The sequence below is a fragment of the Mesoplodon densirostris genome, chromosome 15 (genome assembly GCF_025265405.1).
Source record: "Mesoplodon densirostris isolate mMesDen1 chromosome 15, mMesDen1 primary haplotype, whole genome shotgun sequence".
Classification (NCBI taxonomy): domain Eukaryota; kingdom Metazoa; phylum Chordata; class Mammalia; order Artiodactyla; family Ziphiidae; genus Mesoplodon; species Mesoplodon densirostris.
Window position 1 is genome coordinate 17,280,708 of NC_082675.1, and position 10,042 is coordinate 17,290,749.

Here is a 10,042-nt window from a genome sequence, read left to right on the forward strand (position 1 = left end):
GTATTCTTCCCATCCCCCACCCTCAGCCCTCCTCACCTACCTTCGTCCAAAGTCATCCTCACGCACAGACCTTGAGAGCAGTTTAAGAAGACCTTTACCTAAGGCAGCGGTTCGTGCATCAGAATCCCCGGAGAGCTTGTGAAAATCCAGCCCGCTGGGTCCCACCCCTAGCGTTTGTGATCCAGCACGTGTGAGATGAGGCTGAAGGACCTGCATTTCTAACAAGTTCCCAGGTGACGCTGTTGCTGCTGGTCCTGGAACCACACTGAGAACAGCTGGCCTAACTTAACCACGGCAATTCCAAGCAATTCCATCTCCATCTCGCTTTGCTAGTGAGTGATTCAGAGTGGGCCTGAACTGGTGGACCAATGAGATGCAAGGAGGGGCGTGGTCTGAGCTAATGGGCGTGAGCAGTTCCTCCCTCTCCTCCCCGCCCACCGTCCTCAAAACCAAGATGCCTCAGTGAGTGGTGGCAGCCACTTTGCGACCATCAGGGGAGTTGGCCTTCAGGGAAGCTGATGCTGTAGACTGCTGAGAGGGAGTATGGAGAGAACCTGGGATCCTAATGTTATCTCAAGCCCACCCAACTTTGTGATGATGATGATGATGATGATGATGATGATTGGAATCTGCGAACATCACTTAAGTTTTCTGAAATCAAATTATTCCTGACCCAAGACTTCCACGTGTTAGGGGGGTGGTATTTAGGCTTAGTTGTAACTCAGGGCTTCCTATTTCTTGTCTTGTACAGGGGTGGTAGGATTCCTATCCAGGCAAAAAGGTTTGGGGGAAGCCTTCTGGACTTTGGTCTACACTGGTTACCTTGATGTGTTCTCTGATCAAGCCTGTGGATCCCCTGAAGGCTGCTAACATCACTATTTCTGTGCCAAGTGTTGGCACAGGGGTCTTTGTTCAGACTGGCTACTCGTATTTCAGATCCAGTCTCCCCAGATGCTCAGGAACCCCAAACCTGTCTCCAGTCCTGGGGTATCTCCCACTGCTTCAGCCTCTAACCCTCCAGCTGTTCTTCTAAGCCCCTGCCCCCACCCCCTAGGTCCTGTGGAATCTCCTTTCAATAAGCCTTTAGAACCACTGTCGTCCTCTCTTCTCTGTGGGTGGGTGTTACCCTGGAGTTGTGCAAAATGGCAGCCCTGTGATGCTCCCTTCCTCTCTGAACTGCCTACTTCTGTCTCTGACCTTTTCACTATTCGTGAAACATCACCCTTCTCTGTAAAAATGTCGAAGTCCCCATGAAGCCCCTTTTTGTAAATTGCTAAGTACACAGTTCTCGGAGTCTGCTGACTGTTAAAAGTCTTTCTTCTCTGAGTTTCTGCTGACGCGCAGAGGGGGACAGAGGGACTTTGGTCTCATCGTTTGTTGACTCCTCTGGGGGCAGGTGTGGGGAGGATGGTGTGGGCTGGAAGAGAGGGGGTTTCCATTGCCAGGTAGTGGCTGGTTCTCTCTCAATGTATTTAAAATCAAACACGTCTCAAACCACAAAGATTAATTTCCTTTTGAAAACATCCCTCCCCCTATCTTTTACATGGAACACTCATATTCTTCCTGATACAGATTTTGATTCAATTTCATGAGAACCAGTAATCCTGACCTTATTATGCTAAGGGAATATTACCCCTCCCTCTCTGCTGGGTTACAAAGACTTCTCACATCAATGGCTCACAGTGAAGGGGCCATGTCCAAGAGGCTGTGTGTGTGTGTGTGTGTGTGTGTGTGTGTGTCTTCCTGGCTACAAGAGGGCAATCTTTTTTTTTTTTTTTTTTTTTTTTTTTGCGGTACGCGGGCCTCTCACTGTGGTGGCCTCTCCCATTGCGGAGCACAGGCTCCGGACGTGCAGGCCCAGTGGCCATGGCTCACGGGCCCAGCCGCTCCGCGGCATGTGGGATCTTCCCGGACCAGGGCATGAACCTGTGTCCCCTGCATCAGCAGGCGGACTCTCAACCACTGCACCACCAGGGAAGCCCAAGAGGGCAATCTTGTTTGACCAGATCACACTTATTAAGTGCTCAGCACTGGGTCTGCCACATAGTAAGTGCTCAATGAGATGCTATTGTTATCATTTGTAGCCAGTTACATTCTAATGTACATTCTTCCCATTTTTTCTTTAGTAGAACCCTGCTCTCATTGCCTAGAATAAAGACACTTCCCAGCCTCTCTCAAACCTAGGCAAGGCCATGTGACTGCATTTAGTTCAATGAACCGTAGGTAGAAGTATTGCATGAGACTTTTCTTGGCCGCGCTGTGCAGCTTGTGGGATCTTAGTTCCCCGACCAGGGATCGAACACAGGCCACAGCAGTGAAAGCGCCCATTCCTAACCATTGGATCACCAGGGAATTCCCTGCATGAGTCTTTTAGAAGCCTCAGCCTTTAATTCAGTTCTGACACTAACCCCCCGGGGTTCACACAGACCCAACAGGTTAGGGGTTTCATATCACAAGATGGTCCCCACCTCAGACGCCAGTCACAAGTATTGGGTTCACAGGTACTGGGGCATCGATGCTTCTGTGCAACTTGGCTACAAATCAGGGTCTCCCCTGACCCCCTCCTCACATTGGATCATCTGCTATAACAGCTCACAGAACTCAGGGAAACACTTTACATACTATTACTGGTTTATTGTTGTTGTCGTTATTTTTGGCTGCATCTCGCGGCATGCAGGATCTTAGTTCCCTGACTAGGGATCGAACCCGCTCCCTCTGCAACAGAAGTGAGGAGTCTTAACCACTGGATTGCCAGGGAAGTCCCAGTTACCAGTTTATTATAAAGGATATTATAAAGGACACAAATGACCAGCCAGAGGAAGGGGTACATAGGTGAGCTCCAGAAGAGTTCCATGTGCAGGAGTTTCTATCCCCGTGGAGCAGGGGTGTACCACCCTCCGGGCTCATGAATATATTCCCAAGTGCAAGGAATGCCAACCCTTTCATTTAGGATTTTCATGGAGATTTCATTACATAGGCATGATTGATTAAATCGCTGGAAATGGGTGATTAACTCAACCTCTAGCCCCTCTACCCTCCCCAGAGGTCGGAGTGGGCGTGGGGCTGAAATTTCTAACCCTCTAATCATGCCTCAGTCTTTCTGGCTCTGGTGAGGACTCCCTGCAGCCCCCAGTCATCAATCACCTCCTTAACATACAGAAAGACGCTCTTAATCACTCTGGGGGTTCAAAGGTCTTAGGAGCTCTATGTCAGGAATGGGGACTAAGATCAAATGGTATAACAAAAGATGCTCTGCTCACCCCATCACTCAATTTTACAAGGGCTTAGGAGTTCTATGAAGACCAAATATATATTTCTTATTACATCCCCATACCTCCATAACTATGCCTACTGCTCAGTGGCCTGGTCTGCTCCACAGAGGTGCTCTCTGCCCGTCTCCACCCTGCTCTGTGCCCGCAGAGTCTCCCCCCCACCCCCCGTCAGCAAGTGGAGAGGCCAGCAGGAGACTGGAGGTTTGGACTGGAGCGAGGCAGAGGTGGAGGTATGTATTGCCCTTCCCCGCCTCCAGGCTTTGAGTCACCTGTCCTCCCAGGGCAGCCCTTTTCATGGCACTGGTGGCCATCCCAGCCCTCACCCAGCCAGGCCCAGGCCTGCCAACAGTTCCCCACTGTTACTGGCCCCAGCCCCACCTCGGACACTCCATCCCTTGTGTCTCCCAACATCTGCTCCCACTTTGGTAAAGAGCCCCGGCAGGAAAGCCTGGCTGCATCATTTCATTTGAGAGAGTGCCAGCTGTATCCTGCCAGGACCCTGACCAACTCGCTCAGGTGTAAAAATGAAGCTGCACAAAAGCGAAGCCTTCGTCCCACCCTGTCCTCCAGGCTCTGGTTTCCCCTCCCCAGAAAGTGTTCCCAGGCTCCTTTGCATCTCTCCATCCAGAAACATGATTGCCTGGTTTCTGTTAGTTTGTTTGGGATTATCAATAACTTGTGAGTCAAGCCAGGAACGTGAGTGGACCTGACCCCAATGCCAGGTACCGAGGACACTAGTTCAGCTTTATTTCCCTCTTGTCCCTTTGTATCCTCACAAAAGCCTTGTTTCCAGTGGGCGGTGTCCAGAAGCCACAGCTTTCTGGAATTACCCATGTCCTATGTTGAGGCTGCAACTGACTGACACTAGTCCAGACGTGAGTCGGAAGTCCGCCAACGGGAACCAGCTTTAGCAAGACCAAGCACTTCCTGGTCCCATGAATTCAGATGTGTGTAAGCCAATCTGAGAAAAGTTGTAGGACTGGGAATCCCAGCTGGCAGCCTGCACCTGCATTTGGCCCCTCAGCTAATTTTTGGACTCACTCATCTGGGTGGTCTACTTTTCCCCAAAGAAGCCAACGGGCAATTTTCATGATTCCTAAAAGATGTTGTCGGGACTTCCCTGGTGGTCCAGTGGTTAAGACTCTGCCCTTCAAATGCAGGGGTCGCAGCTTCGACCCCTGGTCGGGGAACTAAGATCCCGTGTGCCGCGTGGCACGGCCAAAAACAACAACAACAAAAACAAACAAAAAAACCAAAGATGTTATAGTTTTGTTCCCATAGGGCTAGTTCATCCTGGGGCTTGGAGCCAGGCTTCTTGGGTTCAACTTCCAGTTCTGCCACTTCCTAGCTGGGAGACAATGGGCAAGTTGCTTAACCTCTCTGTGCCTCAGTTTCCTCATCTGTGAAATGGGGAGAATAACAGACCTTTCCTCATAGGGTTGCTGCAAGGGTTAAAGGAGCAAATAAATGTAAAGCACTTATGCAGAGCTTGGCAGGTAGTAGGTGCTCAAAAACTAGCTATTTTCACTAGGATGAAAACTCACATTTATCCAAATGCCTGCTTGCTGTATAAATACAACTGCAGTTTATCTCACTGAATTCTCACAACAACCCATTCAGGCCCACATTGTCCCTACTTTACAAATGAGGAAACAGGTTTAAAGTGGTTATGGGACTTGTTCAGAGTCAACAGCAAAGCTTGTAATAGTTTGCCCTCTAGGCAGCACCATCACCTAGCCCTGGGGCTGAAGTGTGACATCTTGGCTAAAGAATTTGTTTGCTCACTTTCATTCATACCCTTGTAAGTCTCTCTGGGCTTTTTGCTTGTCGAAACCACAAAACCACATTATTTCTCCTGTAAACACCTGGAGGGCTGTGTGAGACAGAGTTTCTGCAACTTGCTTGATCCTGAGAAAATTGCCTGAGGTGTTTGTTCAAAGGAGGGATTCTCTGGTATTTCTGCGAAAGAGGCAGATTCAGAAACAATGGGGGTGGGGCCTTGGATTTCGTTTTTTGTTTTTTTTTTGTTTTTTTTTTTTTTGGTGTTGTTTGTTTGTTTGCCCTGGTGACCCGGAGTTCTAAAGATAAGTCAGATTTGGAAACTTTTGCTGTGTGGAATTAGAGCGCCCTCTGCTGTCGATGAAAAGGATGACAACAAAACGGACGGAGGCACTCCCAGGCTGTCTGGTCCCTTCCTCCTTCAGGTGTTTTTCCTGCCTCGAGTCTTTGTTCTACCCTTCGGGGTCACTATGTGCCCAGATCAGAGCTGGGCAGGGGCAAGGGGAGTAAAAGGAAGGCCAAGGTTCTCCCTGATCTCACAGAATTACAATCTAATTGAACTGACAAGACATCTTCAGGAAATCATGAGAAATGCATTCAGAAACACTGGATGGGGCTCCATCCGGCAACTATTTCCTGAGCATGAGCTGTGTCTGGAGCTCCACTAGCATAGGTAATAGCACTTGGGAGCCCTGGGCGCCCAGAAATAGACATACCATGGTTCTTGCCATCTGTGGCTCACAGCCAGGTGGGGGTCCAGGGACAAGCACCTGAGATGGGGGACAGAACTCTGGGCATCATGATAGCCTGGGGAATCTGGCTCACTGGGGTGGGGGGAGGAGGTACCATTCAAATAAAAATAACTTTATTGCTTTTCTATCTTATATCCATGAAAGTAAATATTCATGTTAAACTATTCAAATAATACAGACAAGGATAATCAAGAAAGTAAAAATCACCTGAAATCTTACCACCTAGCAATAACTGCAAATATACCTTTGAAGACCATCCTTCCACATGGCTCACTGTGGTTTATATTGATACACGTATACACACCCAGTCACTTCATTATACATGCAATATTTTATTGAGGTTTCTTTTCTTTCTTTCTTTTTTTTGAGCTTGGGAAGGTCCATTTTTAGTTTTTTTAACAAATATATTTATTTATTTATTTAGGCTGCACCAGGTCTTAGTTGTGGTATGTGGGATCTTTAGTTGTGCCATGTGGACTTCTTAGTTGCAGCATGCATGAGGGATCTATTTCCCCGACCAGGGATCGAACCTGGGCCCCCTGCATTGGGAGCATGGAGTCTTACCCACTGGACCACCGGGGAAGTCCCCTTTTCTTTCTTTTTTATTAATATCTTTACTGAAATATAATACATATACCATATAACTCACCCATTTAAAGTGTCAGTTCAGTGGTTTTAGTATATTACCAGAGTTGTGCATCATAAATTATTTTTTCCCAATTTTATTGAGATATAGTTGACTTATAACATCATATTAGTTTAAGGTGTACAACATGATGATTTGATATACGTCCATATATACTGCGAAATGATTACCACAATAAGTTTAGTTAATATCTATTACCTCATAGAGTTACAATTTTTTTTGAGGTTTCTTTTCTTTATTTCTCTTCCTCTCCTCCTGCTATTGTTTTTGTTTTTCTTTATGCATACCTCTCTGCCAAAGAGAACTGATGTTGACAGCTTGGAGTATGTCCTTTCACATCTTTCTCAGACACATACATACAACCACACTTATTGTTGATTTGCAGAGAACACTATTCAGTTCTCTGCCCTTTGATGCAAGGAGTGTGCACACTTTGGGCTTCACCCCAGACCTACTAAAGGAACCCATTGAGTGTGGAGCCAGGAATCTGAGTTTCTAATCCTCAACCCAAGGCTTTCTGTTGCTGCTGGTCCTGCTCCAGTGAGTTAGGGAAGGCTGGCTAGTGAAGGTTCATGTTGCTGTGGGAAGGAGAAGGGATCAGGAGGAGACCCAGGAGGATCTTGAGGATCTTGAGGTTCACAGGTGAGGGTCTCCAGGAAAACAGCTTGTACAAAAGTCATAGATGGGAGACAGTTTCAGGTATGCTCTGGAGATGGCAAATAGTGTGACTGAATAGAGAGTAGGCGGGGCTTAAGAGTCAAATAAAGTGGGTGGCAGGGACTCTTATGTGGAGAACTTTTGCAAACAAAGAAAACTCAGCCTGGGTAATGGGAGTGGAACTGCTGCTTTAGTAATCAGGTAATGATTATTCAGTAGTGGGGAGTGCTTACAATGTGCCACGCACAGTGCTTTCTGTGTCTTACTTCATTAATCCTCCTAACAACTCACAAGGCAGATAGTATTTTCATTATCATTGTACAGAAGAGCAAACTGAGGCACAGAGAGGTTAAGCAAGTTGCCCAAGGTCACAAAGCTGGTAAATGTCAGAGCCAGGCTCAAACCCAGGCAGTCTGGCTTTTAATCACTCTTTTATTCCCTCAGCACCTCAGTCTCCTCATCTGTAAAACCAACACAAAAGTGACAAGTCCAATGAGCAGAGCTACGCTTAACCAGAACAACAAAACAACGATGACAACAAAATAATAGTAACAAGTGTTTAGTGAGAGTGAACTGCCTCACAGAAAGAGGTAGTGTGGAATAGTGGTCAAGGGCTTGGATTCTGGCATCAGGGGGATCGGGGTTCAAATCCTAGCTCTGCCAAGCACTAGCTGGGCAGGTTACATAGCCTCCTAGAGCCTCAGTTTCCTCATCTGTAAAATGGGGATAAAAGTACCTACCTCATGAGGCTGTTGAGATGTTAAATGAGAAAAAGCATGAAAATTGCATATACCAGCAACTGCTCAATAAAGGTTAAAAGGTTAAAGGTGGTGGGGCTGGGAGGAAGAATAGTCCAAGTATGAATACAGGTGGGCCCCGAGGTGGGGGTGGTGGGGTTGTAGGGTTGGCAATTAAATTCCAAGAGAGCCCTGAGATTGGCTGACGGGGCACCCCTCTTGCGCAGCTTCCTAAGGCCAAGGAGAAGACTTGTGCCTTGCCAGAACTTCGGTTTTGCAAACATTTGCTCACTCAGTAGGCGAGACTGGTGATAAAGTTCACAACTACAGTTTACTGAACACCCTCTGTGTCCAAGACCATCCTTAGGTCCGCAGTTCCCAAACTACGCCTCGAGGTGCCCCTGGGAGCCGCAGAATATTTTAGAGGATTTTTGAAAGGAACACAGTGACATCTGTCGGCCACCTTGCGCTAGCTCAAGGTAGTTTGCAGTTTGAATGTTAGATGATGTCATAACTTTGTGAAGCTGGGTTTATGGCAGTTGTTCTAATAAAAAAAAAATAGTAGTATCATGCAAAAATGATTGTGGAACAGGAAATGAAGGTGGTCATGTTCAATCTAATTCCAAAGTTTGAGCAGCTGTGTAGAGCCCAACAAATCTCTGCATTAGGTGTACAAAGTTGTCTCAAGCAACCCTAGAGATCTACACCTCTGTTTTATAAATAAGTCATGAAAGGCGAACTCAGTGCCTGAGGCCACCCAGTGCGGGGTTGGGTGTGTGTGTGTGGGGGGCCCGTGAAACCCACACTAGGTCCTGAGTGATTCTCAAGAAGGCAAAATGCCTCTCCCAACCTCTGAGTCTGTTTAGATGTGTCCCCTGATTGTGGGGAAGTGCAGGCTGGGGGCTGGAACCGCCCTTTCCGTTGTCTGTTGCCAAGTATCAATAACCGACACCCTTCTCATTTTCAGAGGGAGCCCTAGTCGGGGTGGGTGTGGGGGGCCAGGACAATAGCCTGTGTACTGGAGCTGAAGTTGGACCCTGGGGGGTCTCTCTCCTTAGACAACCTAGAGGTTCCCCCCACCCCATGCCACTGTTCTCCCAACTAAATCCACCTTCAGTCCCGGAGTCACCAGTTCAGCCACCTGGCTGCCGGGGGGACCCAGCAGTCAATGAGCCCAAAAGTTGTGCGAAGTACCCAGGCCCCACCCTGTCTGGCTCCCTCTTCTAGAGGAAAGTCTCCGAGGGCAGCTGCAGGCAGCAAGCAGCCTCCTGGATGGGGTAGCAAGGAGGAGAGCCATGAAACCGCAAAGGGACAACATGCAGCATCTTCCCTGTCCTTTAGCTGGACTTGAGAATTCTGCCCCCAGTAGTGAGCTGCCTAACCCCAAAGCTACTTGTGCTAGAGGAGAAGGGAAGCACTGAGAGAAATGTGGGGGGCCCACTTTCTCAAGGGGCAACTGCCAGCATCATCCTGTGCAGAGGGCCGGGCTCTGGGAATAACAGTGCCTACTTCACAGAGTGGCTCTGAGCATTTCATACATTACTAAAGCCTGGTGTGGAGCTAAGTATACGTTGGGCGGTGTGCAATGAAATTTATTCATTCCACAAATATTACTGAGCACCCACTAAGTACAGATGAGGCAACATACTAAGCACTGCGAATACAGCAGTGAACAAGAGAGACAAAAGCCCTGCCCTGGAGCGGGGATGGGGGGCCCGACATTCTAGCAGAGGCAGACAGACCATAAATAATAAACATCATACGTGTAAGTAAATTACAGAGCAGTGCTGTCCAATAGAGATAGAATGTGAGGCGCATATGTAATTCAAAAGTTTCCAGTGGTACCATTATAAAAGTAAAAAGAAACAGGTGAAATTAAGTTTTCTAATTTTTAAAGTATTTAGTTTTAAAATTAAAAACTTTCACTCAATAGATCCAAAATATTATCATTTCAGCCAGAGGCATTAGCCACATTTTGAGTGCTCACTGGCCACATGGGCCTCACAGCTGCTGAGTGTCAGGTGAGTGCAAAAATGATCAGCCCCTTTCCCCCTGCTGGCTTAGCCTGGCCTGCAGGGAGGGCCTTCTGGCCAAGGGCGCCTTCTCCCTTCCACCGTTGCCAAGCATGACCCTGGCTCTGCAGACCCCTGAGAGATGTGCCAGCCTGGGGGCAGCCCCTCAGCACCACCCTGCCTACTC

At 47.9% G+C, this 10,042-nt stretch overlaps 1 non-coding gene across 1 annotated transcript; it reads right to left on the bottom strand.

Moving 5' to 3' along the window:
* Positions 1–6,312: 6,312 nt before the first annotated feature.
* Positions 6,313–6,385, bottom strand: TRNAW-CCA (transfer RNA tryptophan (anticodon CCA)). Its single transcript has one exon. It is a non-coding gene; the product is annotated as a tRNA-Trp (tRNA).
* Positions 6,386–10,042: the final 3,657 nt, after the last annotated feature.